The following is a 20,751-nucleotide window of genomic DNA, read 5'->3' on the forward strand; positions in this document are numbered from 1 at the left end:
AACAATCTATTGCAGTGTAAAGTTCTAAAGAAACAATGCATCAAGCAGCATGCAACCAAAAAAGGCTTTTAAAAGCAACATTCAATTTATCAACTTAAACAGTTCCACGTGTGTCTCAAACTATTACAGAGCTTTCACCATGATACACGTATTCCGTGTTAGCAGCAGCAGCAGCTGATTATCATGAGGACCCCCCTAATATGTATCTTCGAGCTATCTGAAAGAGGGGTAAAGTTTTCTCTAGACCCACCTAAAAACGTCCAACTACCATTCGTACAAAATATCCGTTTTTCTTTTCAAACCAACCGCCTAGTGGACGTAATGAGATTCCATGCTTTGGCACCCTTATATTATTGCAGTACAGCACAGACCTGCCATGTCCATAAAAAACATATGGCAGTCTACTGTGATTGTAAAACCGAGCATCTAGAATAACTGAATCTGAAAAGACTGAATCACACGACACTCACATTAGATGCCTTCAATTGACTTCCAATAAAGGGTCCATTGGGGGCAATCTTAGGGTGTAAGAACTCAAACGTCTATCTCTTAATTAGGGGGAAGTCCGGCTCCCTGATCGACACTCAGCAGTGGTTTCCTGCAGCCTTACTGTTCCAGTAGCTCTCAGCTCCTCAGCCCTCGTGGCTTCTCCTGTTCACTCTTCCACCCAACAAATCTTCCTGCAGGTCCTATCTGGCATCCTGGATCACGCCCCAAATTCTGGCAGCACTCTACCTCCACACATGAGGTTTAGCAAGTGTCCCCTGTGGCCTAGAGGACGGCCCCACGACAGGAGATGACTTGACTTCTTCTGCCATTGTCTGCTACACACCCTTTGTCCCGTCCCCTTTCCTAAATACTTATGGGACTTCCAACTTTGTGGGGATGGTACTGGAGTGCTAGCACAGAAACACGCACTTTCATTTTTTAAATATTATTATTGTGATACGGTTTAATACATCAAAACCTTTCACAAATCAAGTAAAAAAAGAGTAGAAGAAAAGGAGAATGGGAAAAAAGAATACATCAAAAACTATGTGCACAAGTAACGACAGAAAGCATAACTAAATCCGATGTAGCACTTAATTTTGTCCAAAAAACGCGAGAAATACAAACAATGCTCAAAATGTAAGTTGGAACAATCAATGACAAGATGTTTTAAGGTCTCTACCTCTTTGTCCACCTTTCAGAGTCTACGATCTCTCTGATCTCTCAATATCATATAGCTCGTGCACCACTTACTTCACGATCAGGCAGTACATTTAATCTGTGGCTTCAGTAATTGAGTCGCCATCTTCTATTGGGAGACTTCCTTAAGTAGGAGGGGACTTGATCTAGGGTTTTTTCTATTTCAGAGCAGTAGCTAAATAGTTTATAATTCGTAGTCTGGTCTTTGGTGTGAATCCAGTCGTCAACTATAATTTAGTTTTTACTGTAGGTGTATTGGAAATTAAAATGTGAGCAGACATGGCTAAGTTTGCCAAAATATGCTGTGTTTTTGATAACCAGTTATTTAACACCATGGGGTGATCCTGCGGCGTCGCAGCACCGTGAGGTGGGCTGTCTGCCCCCCAACTGGAGGAAAGCAGGCGGCAGTGCCCTTCAAGAGCATGGGCCTGCCGTGCAAAGAAAAGGGGAAACGAGAATGCAGGCCCCCAGGCCCCTGCAAGGAGGAACAGGGTTTTTCTGCCACCCTGCCACGATCTCCTCTCCGTGCAAGTGGACTTAGCCGATGTGGCCCCTGGGCCTCCCCAGGTGCGGCTTTGCCGGTGTTGTGTGACGGTGTTGTGACTGTCCTAAATGAACTCTGGTGAGGGTGCAAGCTGGTTTCCGGCGACTCCATACGGAAGGTGGACCTCATGAGTGACATTTCCCCGGAAGACTGTGAGCCGGCAGACATGGACTTGCTTAAAATGGTCCAGTTAGTGGGCAATGTTGTGTGGTGCCCACCTGCAGGCTCCGAGTGCTTTATGTGGTGCCAGTAGCCCTCACTGGTGCTGTTTAGTGACATGAGAGCCACTCACCCAGGTTAATAAAGGGTGTGTAAAGTAGTAGAGTGGCTCCAGTAGTAGTAGTGGTAGTCGTGGTGGAATTTTGGAGTTTTTGCATTGTGTTATGAAAAAGGAGGAGTGTTGCATGGCACCCCTGTGAGGGGCCATGGTACGTTCCATGGAGGTATGTGGTCACATGGTTACCCATGTGGCCAACCTAATAAAAGGTCCGAGCCGCTTCCGGCTCGGGAGTCACGAGTGAACCTGACTCCGCGTGGTGTGTTGTGTTGGTGCCTGGGGGGTGCCTCGCCACGTGTGCTGGGCCCAAGGTCGGGGCCCAGCTGGAGGACGGTGCCCCTGCCGGGCAACGCCGTCCGGACGGTGCCCCTGCCGGGCAACGCCGTCCATGTGAGTCCCCCAACCATGTGAGGCGGGTTGGGGAGGCGACCCCGGCCTGGGTGCCCCCAGAGCCGGGGCCGCGGTACGCCGGCGGCCAGCCGGCTGTGTGAGGCGCTCCGGTGATCTGGAGCGGGGTGGGCGGAACCCCCACCCCTGAGTATGCGGCGTGATCGCCGCACTGAAGTGTGTCGTGTCGGGTGCAACCCGACACGAATATGGGGCTGCCCGGTGGACCGGGACAGCCCCCAACAATATCCTGAAGATGAAAAAAAGGAAAGCTTGGGAATTCACCATCTTAGCATAAAGTAGCAACGTTTTCCAATGAATTATAGCCTGATGGGAGTGATGACCTAACTCGAAATGAATGACGGATACTGGGACATCTCGCGGAAGGTTAAAGGATCATCTACAGATCTTTCCCTCAAGTTTAGCCCAGTCAATATGCCCTGAGTTTTTCGCGGCACCATAAATTACACACAGAATTATTTTGCTGAGCTAAAGCTTGTTGCAGGAATAGGCATAGTATGAAGCAATTAAAAGAAGTGTCCATTCATTTCCTGGAACCTGATTTATTGACGTCTCTGGCCTCATAATGATTAGTCCATTCCTCAAAGAAGATCTTACTGGTTGAGTCCAAAAGGGCAATAGGTCTGACAGTCTGAGGAATTCCCTCACCCCCATCTTGAAGATTGCCACTAAATAAGAAGTTTTCCTAGAGGTGGGGTAGACTGGAAGAACAGTGACATTACTTGGGCAACACGCGCATGCGCACAGCCCCGTCAGAGGGTCGCAAACCTAACCACAGCCTTTTTTTTTCTTTTTCTTTGGAGCTTCACAGTGAATCTTTATCTTTGCTTTTTTCTTTTCCCTAATCTCTTCAGTTTGATTACCCATTCGTATCGGTTGAAGCAGGTTTCATGGTGTGCCTATCATACCCATGAGCTTCTCACCTGTGGAACTCCATTCACGCTGTGTGATCCACTTTATCTCATGTCTCGCCGTTGTTGACTCTTCAGGTGGGCTAAACTCTTTGGCGCTCCTCTGGAAACCTCAGACGTTTCATTCGCTCCAAGGACAAGGTGAGTAAAACCCCTTTTTCCTTGGTACCCTGGTCAGGCGATTGATTCCCACGTATTAACTGGACAGGAAGGGCATGTGTCTTTTGCGGCTAGCCATCATGTCACTGAGAACAACAATGAGGCATCTTTGGAAGCTGTTACTGATACTCGCACCAAGGGCGTTTTGGGTTTATCACTTGGCTTTGGCCCAAGGGGGTTTTGGGGCACATATAGGGAGTCTTGCTCCACAGGGCAATTTGCCTCATTCCAGGATACGTTCTGCTACTCCTGTCCATATGACCACGCCCAAGTCCTCTAGGAGGCCTGTGCTGGAGGTGTGTTTTGCGTGCAGAATGTCTGCAGTGCGCAAATGCACCTCAGTGATGTCAATCCCTGCAGTGTCATCCATAAAGGCGGGTAAACTAACAGAATCCACACCCTTTACACTGGAGGACCCTCCTTCATTGCCGGTGGATCCACCATGTCCCCTTCTGTGTTTCCTCTCTGGTGGCTGGACTGTCACAGCAGATGGGAATGCTCCCTCAGCGCCCCTTAGAAGAAGCAAGCTCATTCCTTTCCCTGTGGCTTCTTTTTTCAGCCAAACATGCCCACCAATCCCAAAACCCCATGGAGACAGGACGGTTCAGATCCCCAACTCCCCAGCAGCGGTGGGGGCAACATCCGGGGCCACTTGGATGCCTGCCAATCTATTTCCAACCATCCTTGTATGTTGTAAGTTGTGGGCAGGGACTATTGTCTACTCATTCCTCCCTCTCCTCCTCCCCCCTCTGAAATGGGATTGGATCCTCTGTGGTAAGGGAACGTTACTTCTCATGGAAGCAAACAGACCTGTGCCAATTTAGGAGAGGGGTCAACATTGTATTAAAGGTTCTTTACATTAACCAAGAAGAACAAGTGAGGACTTTGACTGGTACTGGACCTGTCCTCTTTTTATATATCCTTGCCTACAGAAAAATGCAAGATTCTAATACCAGTGATTATTTGCTAGGTCTTGCAACCATATAATAGGATTACAGATGTATATCTGAAGGAAGCTTATTTACCATCAACGTTACCATTGTTCCCACATCGGAAGTGGTCATTCTCAGTACAGGGTTTTGACATTCAGCCACCGCTCCACCTCCAGTGTGTTCACAAAGATGATGGCTGCGATGGCAGCAATTCTATGTCTTTAGGGCATTCATTGTTATCCTTATCTGAACGACTGCCCGGTCAGTGTGGACTATCCAGATCTGGTGGCAGCAAAGTTCAGTTTCTTTTAGATTTGCTATTCAGACTGGGTCCTTCATTCAACATCCTGAAATCTTTCCTGAACCCATTGTAGAGAATAGAGTTCACAGAATTCATGTAGAATTATTTGGCAGGCCGAGTCTTCCCCATGAATGAGAGAGTCAGAGACCTCTGAACACAACATCCCTGTTTCTGAGCCAAAGGAGAACAGTACATGCTGGTTTTAGCAATCACTAGGTCGATGGCGTCGTGTGTTCTGGTGGTTCCCATGGACTCCGTTATACTTTGCAGCGAGATGGGATCAAACACAGAATCCGCAAGACACCAGGGTTGGAATTTCCCACTGGATTCTTTGGAACTTGAGCTGGTGAAATTCGTGTCAGCAGGGGAGTTGCTAGGTCTGGAAAAGACCCGGGGCTACGCTGATGTCGGAACTGTTGGGACTGGGGGCTAGCTAGTCTTTTGGCTGTAGCTCCTGAGATTCTATCCGGGGCTACAACCAAAAGATCAGGGGCTATAGCCCCCTTAGCCCCCCCTTGCGTGTCAGAATCTGGTGCTGGTGGGCTGATTCCAGGAGGAGAATCTACATTTTAAAATGACAGAGCATGCATCACACTCCAATAGGGGACGACGACGACAGAACTGGACAAGCTTCAAATTCACAATATGTAGGGGGAAGCAGGACGCCCCCGATTCAGTTGAGTCAGGGGTAGGACCGGCACTGGCTGTACTCACATAGGCAGCCTACCTGTCAGGTTCTGTAATCCTTCAAGAGTTTGTTCTCAAGAATCAACGAAGACAATACTACTGACACCCAGGAGGAACCCACCCACAGATAAACAGAATTATACGCTGTGGAAAGAAGTCCTCCCAGGCGGCAGTGCTACTTCACGCACCGCCCTCCCCCGCCCCCCCCCCCCCCCCCCTTGTTCTGCAATCTGGACAGGAGCTGTATTGGATTACAAGGGTACACGTTTTAATAACAAGCACAAAATTCCAGCAATAGTTCCAGCAAGGTTTAGAAGAAGTATATAATTCCACAGTACCTGAACACTGACTGCTGTCCTCCTTTAGCCTCACCACAATAGGATCAATAGAAAAGCAGGTATTACTAACTGTCACTAATTACCTAATTCCCTTACACTAACCTGATCCCATATTAGGCAATATTGTATGTAGTAACCCTGTGGGAGACTATACCAGCCTTGTTCTCTTGGCAATATGTAACCCACCCTTTGGTATAGGCCTGTACTACACAGGTTGGTAGTGTGACTGACCAGCCAGACTTATCTCAAATGGGGTCAATGTGAGCTGTAGGGTTGTAACATAGAGTTTCACAGTGACATGTATTCAAATAACACTTATACTCAAGGTTTCTTGATAAAATAATTATTTATTAATTTAACAGTCAGTTTTAAAATAAGTCTTCTTTTGCAGGGAGCAATAAGCAACACTTAAATATACTTAAAAAATACACGCTCTCAGTTTCAGTAAAAATGTAGATACCCTTTTGGGATGGCACACAGACACCTCCTACACCGAGGGATGGTTTCAGTAGTTAGGACACTTTGGACATTAATATAGCACTTGTACATTTAAAGCAATACTGAGACTTGAGGCAAAAAGGAGAAAGAGGTTAGGTGAGGAAACAATGGTTAACAAGTATCTCAAACAGGTAAGCACTTTTAGAATCCCCCAATGCAATTCAGGTTAACCCTTTCCCTGCTATACAAGTAAAACATGTATGACTTTTTGGAGGGACAGTTAAAAACAACGTCAGAGGGTAAGAAGAGTCTTCGGGGAGCCAGGACAGCCAATGCCAATTGAGCAAAGTCAAGGAGAGCTGAGGCACTTCTTGAAGATTAGCACAAAAGTCTTGCACAATGTTAAAGATAGTTTGTTGAAAAAGAAATCACTGTTGGGCAGTGGTCGAAGTGTACGAAAAGAAGTAGTGGAACTATGCTCCCTTCTGGCCTGCCCCTGCTCCCCACAAACCCCATTGCCACAATCCCTCCGACACACAATACACCCCCTAAAACACTTGCAGCTGCTGTTTAAGGGAACGTTCAGTGCAGTGCACTGAAAGTGAAGGTTTTAACTTCTTCCTACACTTGTATTTTAAAACAAAACCATTCCGGAACGGTTTCTTTTTAAAATAAAAGTATAGGAGCTGTACAAGGTAATTTAAAAAAGTATAGGAGCACCGCTCCCGACCGCTCTCGCTCACTTCGACCACTGCTGTTGGGCCACAAGCTGGGAGGCTTGTGAAGGGCAAAGCTGCAAGCAACTCTGCAAAAGCAGCAAATGCAAGTCTCTACTGAGAGCAAGCAAGCTACACACAACAAGAGGTAAGTACCCTTATTTACAGTACCTTGAGTCTGAAGAAAAAGATTCCAGCTGGCTTCTGTTCCTGTTGTAGTTCCTGCAGATCCTGTTGTTCCTGGGCCTCAGCTGTGGGGACAATATGGAGGACACCTGGGGACTCCTGCACTACGGGTTGAAGGTCTGTAGCAGCAATGGGCACACTTCATATCAGCGGCATTTCATGGTTTCAGCTACTCGCAAATAGCACCACCACGGTTCTCGGATACCTTGTGGACTTTCCTCACTTTTGGGGTCCAGCACTCTGTTGCGGTAGCTCAGTCTTGGTTAGTCCTGCTTCGAGGGAAGCCGGAGGATCTTCCTGGAGCTTGGGTCTGACTTAAAAATTATGAACTCCATTCTGGTGTTCCTGTACCCTGGCACTTGGTTCCTGCAGTAGCAACGGAAGTACAGCCAGCAGAGAGAGGGGTTCCAGTCGAGTTCGTCTTGGGGCTGATTGGTCCCACCAACCCAAGGGGAGAAGTCTTCTTTGCAGGGCTTCTCTTGTCGATCAGAATTCAGAGCTTCAGCAATGCAGCAGGGCTAAACCGGGCAAACCAATGGTCCAGGAGTTACAGCAAGCTTCTCTTCCAAATTCTTCTTCGGATTACTTTGTCCAGTGGTCGACTCTGCCTTTCTTGCAAAAGACTATGCCTTTTATGCAGGTTACTCCCATTCATTCGCAGCCTAGCTGTCACTCACACAGCAGGTGGTTATCCTCCAAGGACAGCCAGCTGGCCAATCACCTTTGGGTGCATTCCTGTAACCAAGTAGACTAAGAACAGGGAATTTTCAGGAACCTCCCTCGCTTCCTGCCCTGCCAGACATACTGGAGCCAGTGGCAGTCTTCAGCAGTGAACCGCGCCGAAGACAAAAAACAAAGGGACCAAACCTGGTTTGGCACGCAGAGTAAATCTCAAGAAGGACCTTGACAACAAGAAATGGTGAAAAAAGAAGACCGGGGCCATTGTGACAAAATGGGCTCACATGGGTGCAATACTGCATCTGAGGATTCAGTCTGCGGTAAAAACACACAATGGTAGGAAAAAGTAAACCACTGCCACCAGCCATTAATTGTAGAAAGGTTAACATAAAAAATATTACATGAGAAAGTTGACAAAGGGGATACTAAGTAACCCCTCCAGCACTTTATGTAAGATAGGGTGTGCTTGGTCTACAGAGTTACAAAGGGTAAGTCAAGTTAATTTCACTTTACAGCTCTTGGAAACAGTAGTTTATCCAAGAGAAGGCATTTAAACCTTTGAGAAATCCAAAGGACTTCTCTGTGATACTGCACTGAGGGTGCTGTGTGTCACAGAGTAAAAATATGATGCCTATGGAGCTTGTCAGACTCCAAAACCAAAAGAAACACAGGGTTCAAATCAAAGAAAAATACACGAGAGAGTGGGTAAAAGGTCTCACTCTCTGCAGGATAAAAAGTCCTAAAGTCCAGCAAAAGAGCTGGGGGTCTCTAAGGTAGAAGGGACTTAGCACATTTCTGAGAATTCTCCCTAACATCCCCGGATCCATGGAACAGGACCGTTGCAAGAACACCGGTCTTCTGACTTCTCCAAACTTAAATAAGGCTATTCTGAGAGACGACAGAGAGTGCACAACAAGTAGGAGGGTAACCTTGCGGTTAGAGTAAAGCACCCTACCACATGGCTACGCCCTGTGCCTCCGCCATGGTTTCCTAAGAAACTTCTGACTGATTTTGTTGCTTCTTTTGTACACGTTGCCTCCTAAGAGCTGTCATGCGCCAGGGGGCCCAGTGTGCCCATAGAAACGGGTTTGCGGTATGAATGCACGGATGACGTTGTCCTGGCACTGCCGCCAGGTGAGTGATTGGGTGCTGCGGCACCCGAATCCTAACAGCATTCCCCCTCCTAGAGCCCCCCCAACGGACCTGAGGGAACAAGCCCGGGTTTGTTGGGATACCGGCTATGGAAGACATGTAGAAGTCTAAGAGCCATGATATCTTCCATAAGAATCCATGAACGTACCTCGACCCCACAGCCCTTCCAATGGACCAGATACTGAACCCTAAGTCTGTGAATACGAGAGTCCATGATCTTCTGGATGTCATATTCATCCTGAGGTCCTACTGGGGGAGGCCTGGATGTACCCTGGCACGGATAAACTGAAGAGGCCTGAACATGTTTTAACAAAGAGACATGGAATACAGGATGGATATGATAATGATTTGGTAGTTCTAGTTCAAACGTCACCAGGTTGATAATCTGGGTAAAAGAAAAAGGCCCAATAAAGTGTGGTTTCAATGTTTTGCTAAAGGAGGGCAATTTGATATGACTGGTGGACAACCACACCTGGTCTGCTACTTGATAGCTCGGAGATATCCTACGTTTTCTGTTGGCACATCTACAGGCTTGTTCCTGGGCCTTGGGCACGTGTTGTTTAGCTCTGGACAGACCTTCTTTGATTTGCAACATGAAGGCTTGGGTTGCAGGAACTTGGTAAGTTCTGGGGGAAATGATAGGAAGAGAACAGGGTTGTATCCCGTTGGAGAGATGGAAAGCGGTATCTTTGATAGAAGTCTGATATGAATCGTTATATGCAAATTTTGCTAGTGGTAGCAGATGAGTTCACCAATGTTCATATTCAGTGAGATAGTATTGGAGATACTACCCAATCGTCTGGTTAGCCCTCTCGCTCTGACCCTCTGATCATGACTCTTCGGATGGTATGCCGAGGAATATATCAGATGTACCCCCATCTCCTTGCTTACTGCCTTCCAGAAGGCGGAGACAAATTGAGTAGCCCTGTCTGTAATAATAGAACTGGGTACACCATGGAGACGGATTATGTTTTGTAGAAAACATTGTGCCAGTTTTGGGGCTGAAGGAACCGCTTTGAGGGCTATGAAGTGAGCCATCTTTGAATAGGAATCTACCACTGTAAGTATTACTGTATAACCAACCTTATTAGGGAGATCTGTGATAAAATCCATAGAACATATATGCCAGAGTTGTTCCGGTAGGGGTAAGGGTCGTAATAACCCAAAAGATTTTCCAAGTAGAGTTTTGGCTTGTGCACAAACACTACATCCTTGTATGTAGTATATAGAATCATTTTTGAGGTTCTTCCACCAGGCGTATCATTGTATCTTCTCAAGTGTTTTTTGTGTCCCAACATGTCCTGCTCCGGGAAGGTCATCGCACCAGTACAACATGGTGCGTTGACTTTCTCGAGTAGGTACTCATAAACTCTGTTCATGAAACAGTAACCCTTGTTCTTCGATATGGTTTATTTTTCCTCTCAGAAAGGATTCTCTCATCTGTGTGTTATAGGACTTTCTTAACTGTCTTCATAGAGAGATAACAGAGTTTTTATGAATGACATTATTCTATAGGGGGGTATAAAAGGTATCTCTTGAATATCATCATCTATTCCACGATAGGCATGGCATAATGCATCAGACTTAGTGTTTTAACTGCCTGGTTTAAATGCAACAAGGAAATCGAACCGTGAAAAGAAATAAATCCTCTGATTGGTTTGGGCAGTTATGAGGAATCCTAGGTTACGATGGTCAGTATAAACCGTGATGATGTGTCTGGCTCCTTCTAGTAAATGCCTCCAATTCAAGAAAGCATCCTTTATGGCGAGCAACTCTTTTTCGAAAATGGTATAGTTTCTCTCAGCGGGATTTGGAGTCTGAGAGTAATAGGCAAGAAGATGCAAACACTTTGTCTTAGGATCTTTTTGTAGAAGTATGGCTCCCAACGCATAGTTAGAGGCATCTGTCTCTAGATAATATGGTAGACTTGGGTCAGCGAGTTTTAGGACTGGAGCTGTGGTAAACCTGGTCTTGAGTGTTTCAAACGTGTGATCTGTGGTTGGATTTCACATGAAAGGAACATTTTTCTTCAGCAAAGATGTTAGAGGGACTAGAATTTTGGAATAATTAGGAATTAACCTGCGATAAAAAGTCGGAAATCCTAAGAACCGGTGTAGTTATTTAATGGTAGTGGGTACTGGCCATTTTAGTCTAGCAGACATCTTTCTTGGATCCATCCCGATGTGTCTGGGTGTCAATACATAGCCTAGGTAGATGATCTTTTGTTTGTGGAATTTGCATTTGGAGATCTTAGCGTGAAGACAATGTCTACATAGCCTGAGAAGGATTTCTTTTACATGATTTACATGTTGTTCGTTGGAGGGAGAGAAGATCAGAATGACGTCTAAATAGATGACAACAAAAAATGTCTAACAGATCACTGAATACATCATTAAGAAAAAGTTGAAACACTGCAGGAGGGTTACAAAGCCCAAAAGGCATGACAAGGTACTCAAGATTTCCGAACCTTGTTCGGAAAGCCGTTTTTCATTTGTCCCCATCTTCCATACGAACCAGGTTGTATGCTCCTTTCAGGTCAAGTTTAGTGTAAATAATACTATCTTTAGCCTGATCCAGAAGTACTTGAATCAACAGTAAAGGGTGCAGATTTATGATGGTTTTAGCGCTTAGTTGTCTATAGTCGATGTAAGGCCTACGTTCAGTCGCGTCTTTCTTAGGTATAAATAAATAAGGGAGCCCCGGCAGGGGAAGTGGAATTGTGAATTAAGCCTTTTTCCAAATGGTCATCAATATATTGTTTTAACACCAGGTTCTCTTTTTTCAGATAAGGCATATGTATGCCCATAGGGGATCTTGGAATCAGGATACAGTTCTATCCGACAGTCATGTACCCTGTGTGGGGCAACCTGTCGGCTTCCTTAGGATCAAATGCGTCAGAGAATTCAAGGTACTCTGAAGGAATTGGGAGGGGTACTACTAGCGCTTGTTGAGGAGTTGGACAAACACAACTACTTCCAGAAACTTGAATACATAAAGGAACATAAGGACTCAAGGATTGGGAACAAGAAGATGGACATTGACTTGTTTGGAAGGTGAGTTTTTTTTATCTTTCCAGTTGATTAACGGGTTGTAGTGGCTCAGCAAGGCAATCCGCAGGATAACCTGGAAATGAGGTGCAGCAATAGCATAAAATGATAGATATTCATGATGGTATGTAGCACAAACCATTAGGAGAGTATTGGTATGTAATGTAAGTGGTCCTGAGATTAAGGGTGAGCCATCCACACACATTATAGGTTCATTCTTGGCTTTGGATCTCAAAGGTACTTGCTGACGATGTGCAAACGCCAGATCAATAAAGTTGCCTTTGGCGCCGCTGTCTACCAATGCAATGACCTTTTTCCATCTCTTCTGTTCAAAGAGGAGATCCACGGAAACAAAGAAATGGCTAGAATGACTAGGAGTTACAGGTATTCCATTTTGTGGGGAATCCTGCATAGACTCACCCGGCCCAAGATTCCTTATGAAGGATGGGTGGTATTGTTTACCGGGGGCTGAGAAGGTCTTCGGGGACAAAACTGGACTTCATGTCCTGCATCACCACAATAAAAACAGTTTTCAATTTCCTTCTTCTCTCTCGTTCTTCAGACGAGACGGGACTACGAGTACTACCGAATTGCATAGGTTCGGCATCATTAACCAAGGGTAGTTCTTTATCTCGGGATTACATGGGTCTGCGTGATTCCCATCTTCTTCTTTCGCCCTTTAAATCATTAGTCTGCTGTTCTAAATGGATGACTAGAGTGAATTTACTTGGAAAGAGTTTCTGGAAGAGTGACCACTTGCCATAAGGCGTGTTTTATGTCTTCCAGAAGACCCTTATGAAACAGCGTGATCTGGACATCATGAGCCATTCCATCTGGGAAACTAGTCCACAGAAATGGGATATATAGGTCAATAGATCTCTATTCCCTGGCTTGATTTCAAATAATTCTTGCCTGATGGATTGAGCGGCAGAGTGTCTGTCAAACATCGCCTGGAAGGCATCCAGAAAAAGATCATGATTGGCTAATAAGGGACTATTCGTGTTTATAAGCGGGGTTGCACAAGAGAGTGCTGTTTTTTCCAAATTAAAAGAAACAAAAGCGACTTTAGCTTGATCTGAAGCATAGAGTTGGGGTTTGTTCAGATAGTGAATATGACATTGCATCAAAAAGGCTTTAAAGTCTGTGATGGGAGGGGAAGGGATATTGGGTGCTGCGCCCCCAGGACCAGGTAGGACAGACATAGGGCCTCATTACGACCCAGGCGGTAAGAGGTTTACGGAAGCATAAACAGCGCCGACCCTTACCGCCTGAGTACGAGGTCCCTTAGCGCCATGGCGGATTTAACACCTGCTTTTAGCAGGTGTTAAAATCCATGGCGCTAAGGGACCATGGAGTTAATTACGCCACCGTAATTTACGGTGGCGTAATTAACGCCTTCCCCACTCCCATTATGCCCTATGGGGCAAAAATGGGAATGGGGAAGGGTAAATGGGGATTGGGGACTTACCGCCCCGCCAAGGTCGGAATGGGGCGGTAAGTCCGCCAACCACCATGGCGTAAACCTAGTTTACGCCATGGTGGTAAAGTCACGGCCCAGGCGGTAACTTACCGCCTGGGTCGTAATGAGGCCCATAGATTGGAATAAGACAACATTTTCTTGGCAGGATGTGGTTACTTCTCCCGAAGTTTATGGACAGCTGCAGCTAAGTCTTGTATTGGATGTACGTTAAAAGAACATAACCCAAAAGATCGAATTACAAAATTACAGAGCCCACTTGTGCGTATTTTGTAAATCGATCTTTTGGGATTTTGCCCATTTGTCCTGCGCACTGCTTTAAATGTATGCAGGGGACACCCCGCAACCAATGCAGCCCATAATACGAACTGGGGAAGCAGGGGATGCCCTCGCAACCCCCCGCAGCCTGCTCCCTTGTTCGGTATTATGGGCTTCGATCTAATCTACTATGCCTTATGCACACTAAACATGCACTCAACATTTTAGATTCAATCTTTTCATCCATTTTCCTTGTATTACGGCCTCCATGATTCAGAAGAACAAGGGTTCTTGAAATCTGTCAGGTTCTGTAATCCTTCAAGAGTTTGTTCTCAGGAATTAATTAAGACAATGCTACTCACACCTGGGAGGAACCCACCCAGAGGTAAACAGAACGATACACTGTGGGAAGAGGTCAATCCAGGCGGGAGTGTTACTTGACACACCCCCTAGTTCTGCAATTTGGACAGTAGCTGTATTGGATTACAAGGGTACACATTTTAATAACGAACACAATATTCCAGAAATAGTTTCAGTAAGGTTTACAAGAAGTATATAATTCTACAGTACCTGAAAACTGACGGCTGTCCTCCTTTAGCCTAACTCCAATAGGATCAATAGAAAATCGGTATTACTAACTAACTGTGACTAATTACCTAATTCCCGAACACTAACCTGCTCCCTGGATCCATGGAACACGACTGTTGCAAGAACGCCAGTCTTTCAACTTCCCCAAACTTAAAAAAATACTCATCTGAGTGACGAAAGAGAGCGTGCAGCAAGTAGGAGCGTAACCTCGTGGTGAGTCTAATGCACCCTACAGTGTGGCTAGGCTCTGTGCCTCTGTCATTCTGTCATGGCTTCCTAAGCCGTCCCTTCTTTTGTACACGTTGCCGCCTGAGAGCCGTCATGGGCAGGGGGCCCGGTATGCCCATAGAAACGGGTTTGCAGTACGAACGCACAGACAAACCATTGTCCTGGCACTTCCGCCGCCGGGGTGAGGGATCGGGTGCCGCGGATCCTAACACTACCCCAGATTTTGAAAGTCCCTAGACCTCCCTGATAGGGACATATCCATTAACTTGTCACACCATATGATGTAATATATCACTGCCTTTTGTATATATGATTAATTCTGGTATCCTCACAGCAGCCCCAGGCTTTATGGCCACCAGTATTCTACATCTCCCTCTCATAACATCCTCATGTACCAGTGGGTTATGGAAATTAGGAGGTAAGAGGATGGATAGGGATACTGATTACTGAGATAGTTACTGTCATCAGAGGGGTCCCTGATCTAACCTGACTGGAGGGCCTGGACTGAGAGGTGAACTCTGCTTCTCCCACTGTTGAATGCCTCGCTATAGAATGCAGATCTATTCCAAATACCCTGATAAGCATGATTTCCTGAGTCACGGTATCCCCTCCAAGCCATGGGATCGGGTGATACATAAATATAAACACTGTACATATTTTATGTATTTATTTATTTGTACATTTATTGGTGAGCACAAAGCCCACAGGCATCTAGGCACTAGTTACAGAGCAAACAGATGTGGATCAGTGGGGGAAAGGCAAGGTGGGGAAGAGTCAGTTGAACAGGAGAGTTTTAAGGTGCTTTCTGAAGATGTTGTAGGACAGTTCTCCACGTCAATGTGCGGGCAGTTTGTGAGAGACAGTGCCTGGACTGGGAAACTGGAGCCCCCCGCTTTGGCTCATTTGAACTGTGGTGTGACAAGGTGGTGACTGTATGCGGCTCTAGTGGGTCCTACTGAAGCGTGTTTCTTCAAGTTGTCAGCTAGGTATCCTGGAGCGTCATTCAAGAGACCGCGGTGGGTGAGAGATAGAATTATGAAGATGATTCTATCCTTGACAGGGAGCCAGTGGGCTGTTTTTCTGGCATCTGAAATATCGTCTTGTTTGCCAATGTCAAGGGCGGCTCTGAAAGCGTTGTTCTGGGTTGTTTGTAGTTTGCAAAGGTTACTGCAGAGCAGGGAGTTGCAGTAGTCAAGTTCCGAACATATGAGTGCCCGTGCAACTTCCAGGCAGTTAGTGTTAGTGAGGAAAGGTTTGCTGGCGTTGATAAGTTTAATCTCATACCCTGATGTCAAGGCAATATAGTTGACATGGAGGGACATGGAGAGAGAAGAGTGGGGTATACCCAAAGGGTCTTAACAAAAGGTGCAACGAGGTTCTTGTGGCAGTCAATCACGAAGGATGTGTATTCCTGGGGGATACTTTCAAGCGGGCATGGGGCCCAACAAGGAGAAGCTCAGTTTTTTCATCGTTCAGACAGAGGCTGTGTGCAGCCATCCAGGATTGTATAGTTTCGTAGATTTCATGAATCCTAATGGTGTCTTTCAGGTGGTCGCGAGAGAGGGGGATAAGGATTTGGGTATCATCTGCATACTTAGTATAGCGGATTTCCAGGGCGTCAAGATGGTTGTACAGTGGCTCAGTGTATACATTATACAAGGTGGGTGAAACACAGGACCCTTGGGGGACCCCACAAGAGTTGGGTATCGGTGAGGCGGTGGCCTCGCTCGAAAAATACTCTGGAGGAGCTATTTGACAAAAAGGGGGCGATCCAACTGGTGGCTCATGGGAGAAGAGATAAGAAAGGGCTCCTGGCTCGGCCCCAATCTGCCCAGGAAGGCTTAGAATTATATAATAGAAAAGGATCAGGGTGACTAAAATCCACACACATTCATCACGTTACCCAGACCAAAGGACGGTATTGAACTTGGTAAGATTATGGGCAAGTACCTATGTTTTTGCCCAAGTCTTTATTGATGCATATAAAACAATTATTTCAACATTTGAATTTGTAGCATAGGACACTTGTTAGTGACATAAAATTAGTGCATAATACATAATCTATTTGTCCAGTTCAATTGGCTGGATTGGAATACAGGAAAAACATGTATTGTCCCTTATACAACAATGGGTTTAGTACACAAATGACATGTGTGTGAAATACAGAAAAAAACATTGCTCACTTTAACAGTCAAGGTTAGAGAGCAGATCTTCACAGGTGTTCAGGAGAGCAGTTTCCATGCCTCTGACTGCTATGAAACCAGGCTGATGGTCATGGAGGCAACCAACAGATTCAGTATGGAGGGTTAGCTGAGATTTGGCCAGCTTTTCCAGGAGTTTGCCCAGGAAAGGAGCGATAGAGATCGGTAATAATTTGCTGGACACGAAGGATCGGCAGAAGGCATTTTTAGAAGGGGGTGCAGAAGGGAGTGCTTGGGGAGAGAGGGGAAAGATCCAGTGGTGAAAGAGTGATTACAGAAATTGGCCAAGGCTGGAGCGAGGGTAGCAATGCGGTCCTTGATAGTTCTAGAAGAGCTTGGGAGCATCCGTTTGGATGACACCTTCATAGATCAGACTTGTCTAGAAACATTATCAGGTGTTACAGGAGAGAGGGAGGAAAGGAAAGAAGGAGAGAGGTGCCCAGAGGGGGCCTAAGAGTGTTAGAGGGAGAGAGGGAGAGAGGGAGAGATAGAGGACATGATGTCCTGGGTTTTAGTGGAGGATGAGATGCCAGAGCCGAGCAGAGGGCCTGGGAGGGAACAGGAAAGGTGGAGACTGCAGTAGGATTGGCCAGCTCTTTGCAGATTTTAAAGAGTTCAGCCATGTTATTAGAGTCCGCAGATTCACAGGATTAGATATGAACCCTCTTCTTGGAGAAGACAGAGAGTCTGTATTGCCTTTGGAGCAGGCAGCAGGGCAGTTTGTCTGAGGATGCACCCGAAGCCCTCCACTTCCTCTCAGCCATCCTGCACTTACGTTTCAGGGTGGTGAGCTCAGAGTCATACGAAGAGTGGCACTTGGAGGTAGGATTCAGACGGAACCTCATGACAGGGGCAAGGATGTCAAAGTTGTTGGAGATAGAAAGATGCAGGTTAGAGAGGGCTGTATCAGAGTGAGAGTCAGCTGCAGGAGTAGGAGTAGCAGAGAAAGTTGAGCCAAAGGCGGCCACTAACACTCGCTTCATGGGCCGAATGACCAAAAAGAAAGGTGGCAGTGCTGAGGTGGGCTTTGCCTGGGGGACAAGATGTTTCAGGTGGGAGGAGAGCAAAAAGTTGTCAGTCCAAGAGAGAGGAATAGTGAGAGGGTTAGAGAGGGGGATGTCTGAGGAGATGAGAAAATCCAAGGTGGGTCCAGCAGAGTGTGTCGGACCAGAGGGTAGAATGGAAAGGGAGAGAGAGTCGCAGAGGTTGCAGAAGAGGCCAGAGGAGGGGTTAGAAGCATCCAGGCGGATGTTGAGGTCTTCGAGCAGAAGTTGAGAGGTAAAGGCAAGGAAAGAAGAGGAGAGATCAGCCCATTCTGAGAGGAAGAGGGCGACCTGGCCAGCAGGCCTGTATATTGTGGCCATAGCCAGGGAGCCTGCAGATCAGGCATTCAAAGGAGGAATAGGCCTGTGTAGGAATGACAGAAGCAGGGACCCACTCAGGAAAGATCAGGGCCACTCCACATCCGGGCTGGTTGGTTCTGGGATCGGAGAGGATCTTGTAACGCTCAGGGAGGAGAGTGTCAAAACTTGTGGCAGAGCGGCCATGAACCATGTCTCGGTGAGAGCGAGGACATCCAGGTCAAGGTCTTTGAGGAGGTGGCAGATGTCAGAGGAGTGTTTGACAGCAGAGCGAGAGTTGAGAGTAGCTACGTGGAGCAGGTTGCCATATTTGAAAGACTTCCGGGGTGGGGTACAGGAGTGAGGTACACCCAACAGAAGTGGAAGAGGGGCCAGAGAGTGGGCAGAGGCAGTAGACTGAGGTAGCATAGGGGCCAGAGAGGAGGAGGGGGATGCCAGAGAGGAGGCGGAGGAAGAGGATGGAGGTGGCTGAGGAGCCACAGAGGAGGTAGAAGGGGTAGCAGGAGAAGGGAGGAAGTTGATGAGATGCGGGAGACGCCTATCAAGAAGGAGGAGATTGGGATGAGAACCCTAGACCATGTTGTTACCATAAGATACACATTGAAGATGGCTTGGAGGAATGGAAGGAGGCCAAGAGGACCTCCCATGGGTGCTGCCATTAATAGGAGAGGAGGACAAAGGAGAGTGAACAGAGACCATATGAGGGGTGAATAGGTCTGGAGAGGGAACAACAAAGAGGATGTCATGAGAGTCTGTCTGGAGGAAGCACTGATGCAGGTATCAGCGATAGGAAGGTCTGGGTATCAGGATATCGCTCTTGAATGTTTCCTTCCAGACTTACTGAGAGGGATAGGATAGGAGCAGTTACAGAAGATAGGAGACATCGAGAGCGTGCGAGGAGGAAAGAGGAGGAAGTGAGAAAAAGAAGAGAGAGGGAGAGGAGCACAACAACAGCACTGAACAACGTAGGATGCACAAAAGGTGGGAGGATCACACAGTAGGGGACAGAACAGAAGAAGCACAAGCAGGTAACACACCACAAGGGGAACACAAGGACAAAGTGAGGGCTAAGAACAACAAGGGAACAACACAAACACAGTAATCAACAGCGTCCAACACTAGAGTGGCAACCTAGAGGGTGAAACACAGACCTAAAAAGCACAGCATTAACCAACAGTTACTAACCGTAGAGTGGTAACCTAGAGGAGAAAAAACAGACCTACAAAGCACAACAGAATTAACAGAGTGGAGGCACACAGCCTCAGGACACAGCAGGAACTCGCAAAACAAAAATGTATCACTAACTGCAAGAAGGGAAAGCCTACGGATGCGCAGATACATCACACGTTAAGCCAGGCAGTTTTGTTGAAGTACTCGCAAAGCCGGGCAGTTTTCTGCACCTTTCTTACCTTTCGTTTGCTGGTGGTCGACCTTAATACCATAATATAACATGGAGCCTGACAAGTGTCGGGAAGCAAAGGGTGGACTTTCTTATAAGCTTGCTGCGAGATTTTTTCTCCACTCCTGCCAGGAGCCAGAGGACGCCAGAGCCTGCTGAAGCTTAGCCGAGGAGGATGACCCTATTTTGCTCCTCCACTTCACCCCCCACTACGTCTCTGACATCTGGTTGCATGTGGTAGGGCAGGGGAAGTTCTACAAGCTCATGGAGACATTTCCATTCCATTGCTATTTCTTTCTTGAACTGTTTCGTCTGTTGTTAGTGTTCTTTGGTCTCCTGCTCTATCAATGATTGCTGGTTGTGCTTCTGCTTGTACCAGGGCTTGCATGCAACAGCAAAGACCTTTTATGTGTATTTATGATGCTATAAAGAAGCATTTTGTGTCCCGGTCTAAAGAGAAGATCTAATTCCCTCTTTCGAGCAATCCTTCCTTTTCATATTGTCAATATATCTTGGTTTGCAGAGACAAAAAGTGGATCAAATATCTGAACGTAATCGAGGACCTAGGAATAGACAGAGGCTTGTTGTATCGCACTCTTTAAAGAACCCAGGCAGGTGTCCAAAAATCAAACACAGAGACCATCGACAATGTTCTATTTTGCCTTGAGCAATACAGTGAAATGTATGCCTACTTCTGCTCCTCCTGCAGTCACCACGGTTGAAGCTGGCAGTCCTGAAGCCATGTTTCCACATTAGTATAAAAGCATGGGCAATGCCAACTGTTTGGGCTTTTGTGTAGGCATGGAAAAGGCACTTACAAGGCACTGCTGTAGTAGTATTCACTGACCATTGATCGGAGCAGGTGCAAAATGGTGCGAGTACCTGGGCATCTAATAGCAGTGCCTGGCAAATGCCCAATACTTATACGCAAACCAAGCTTGTTACATTTGTTAGCAGATGATTCTTGTCGGATTGGTGGCTCTAAACCTGTCAGTATAGTCCAACATAACTTCCATTGAAATTCATTGGACTGGATGTATCCGTAGGGTCTCATTTTCTGAAAACTATACTTACCATTACGGCAACATGAGTACTATGCTCAATACATTGGGCCTCATCATGAGTTGGGCTATAGCCCATAAATGCAGCGGTAACGCTATTACTGCTGCATTTAAGGGTCAGCCCCATCATGAGTATGGCCCTAACTGGACGCATTCACCTCAGCCCTATTTGCGCCTGTATCAATTGCGCCCCCAGCCCCATTGGATCATATGGAC

General features: G+C 46.5%; 1 protein-coding gene across 2 annotated transcripts in view; it reads right to left on the bottom strand.

Moving 5' to 3' along the window:
• The window catches only part of LCP2 (lymphocyte cytosolic protein 2), a 1,016,893-nt gene that overhangs the window by 37,063 nt on the left and 959,079 nt on the right, over positions 1-20,751 (bottom strand). The window lies entirely within an intron of this gene.

This window comes from Ambystoma mexicanum, chromosome 3q, assembly GCF_040938575.1.
Source record: "Ambystoma mexicanum isolate Mex_15411 chromosome 3q, UKY_AmexF1_1, whole genome shotgun sequence".
Lineage (NCBI taxonomy): Eukaryota > Metazoa > Chordata > Amphibia > Caudata > Ambystomatidae > Ambystoma > Ambystoma mexicanum.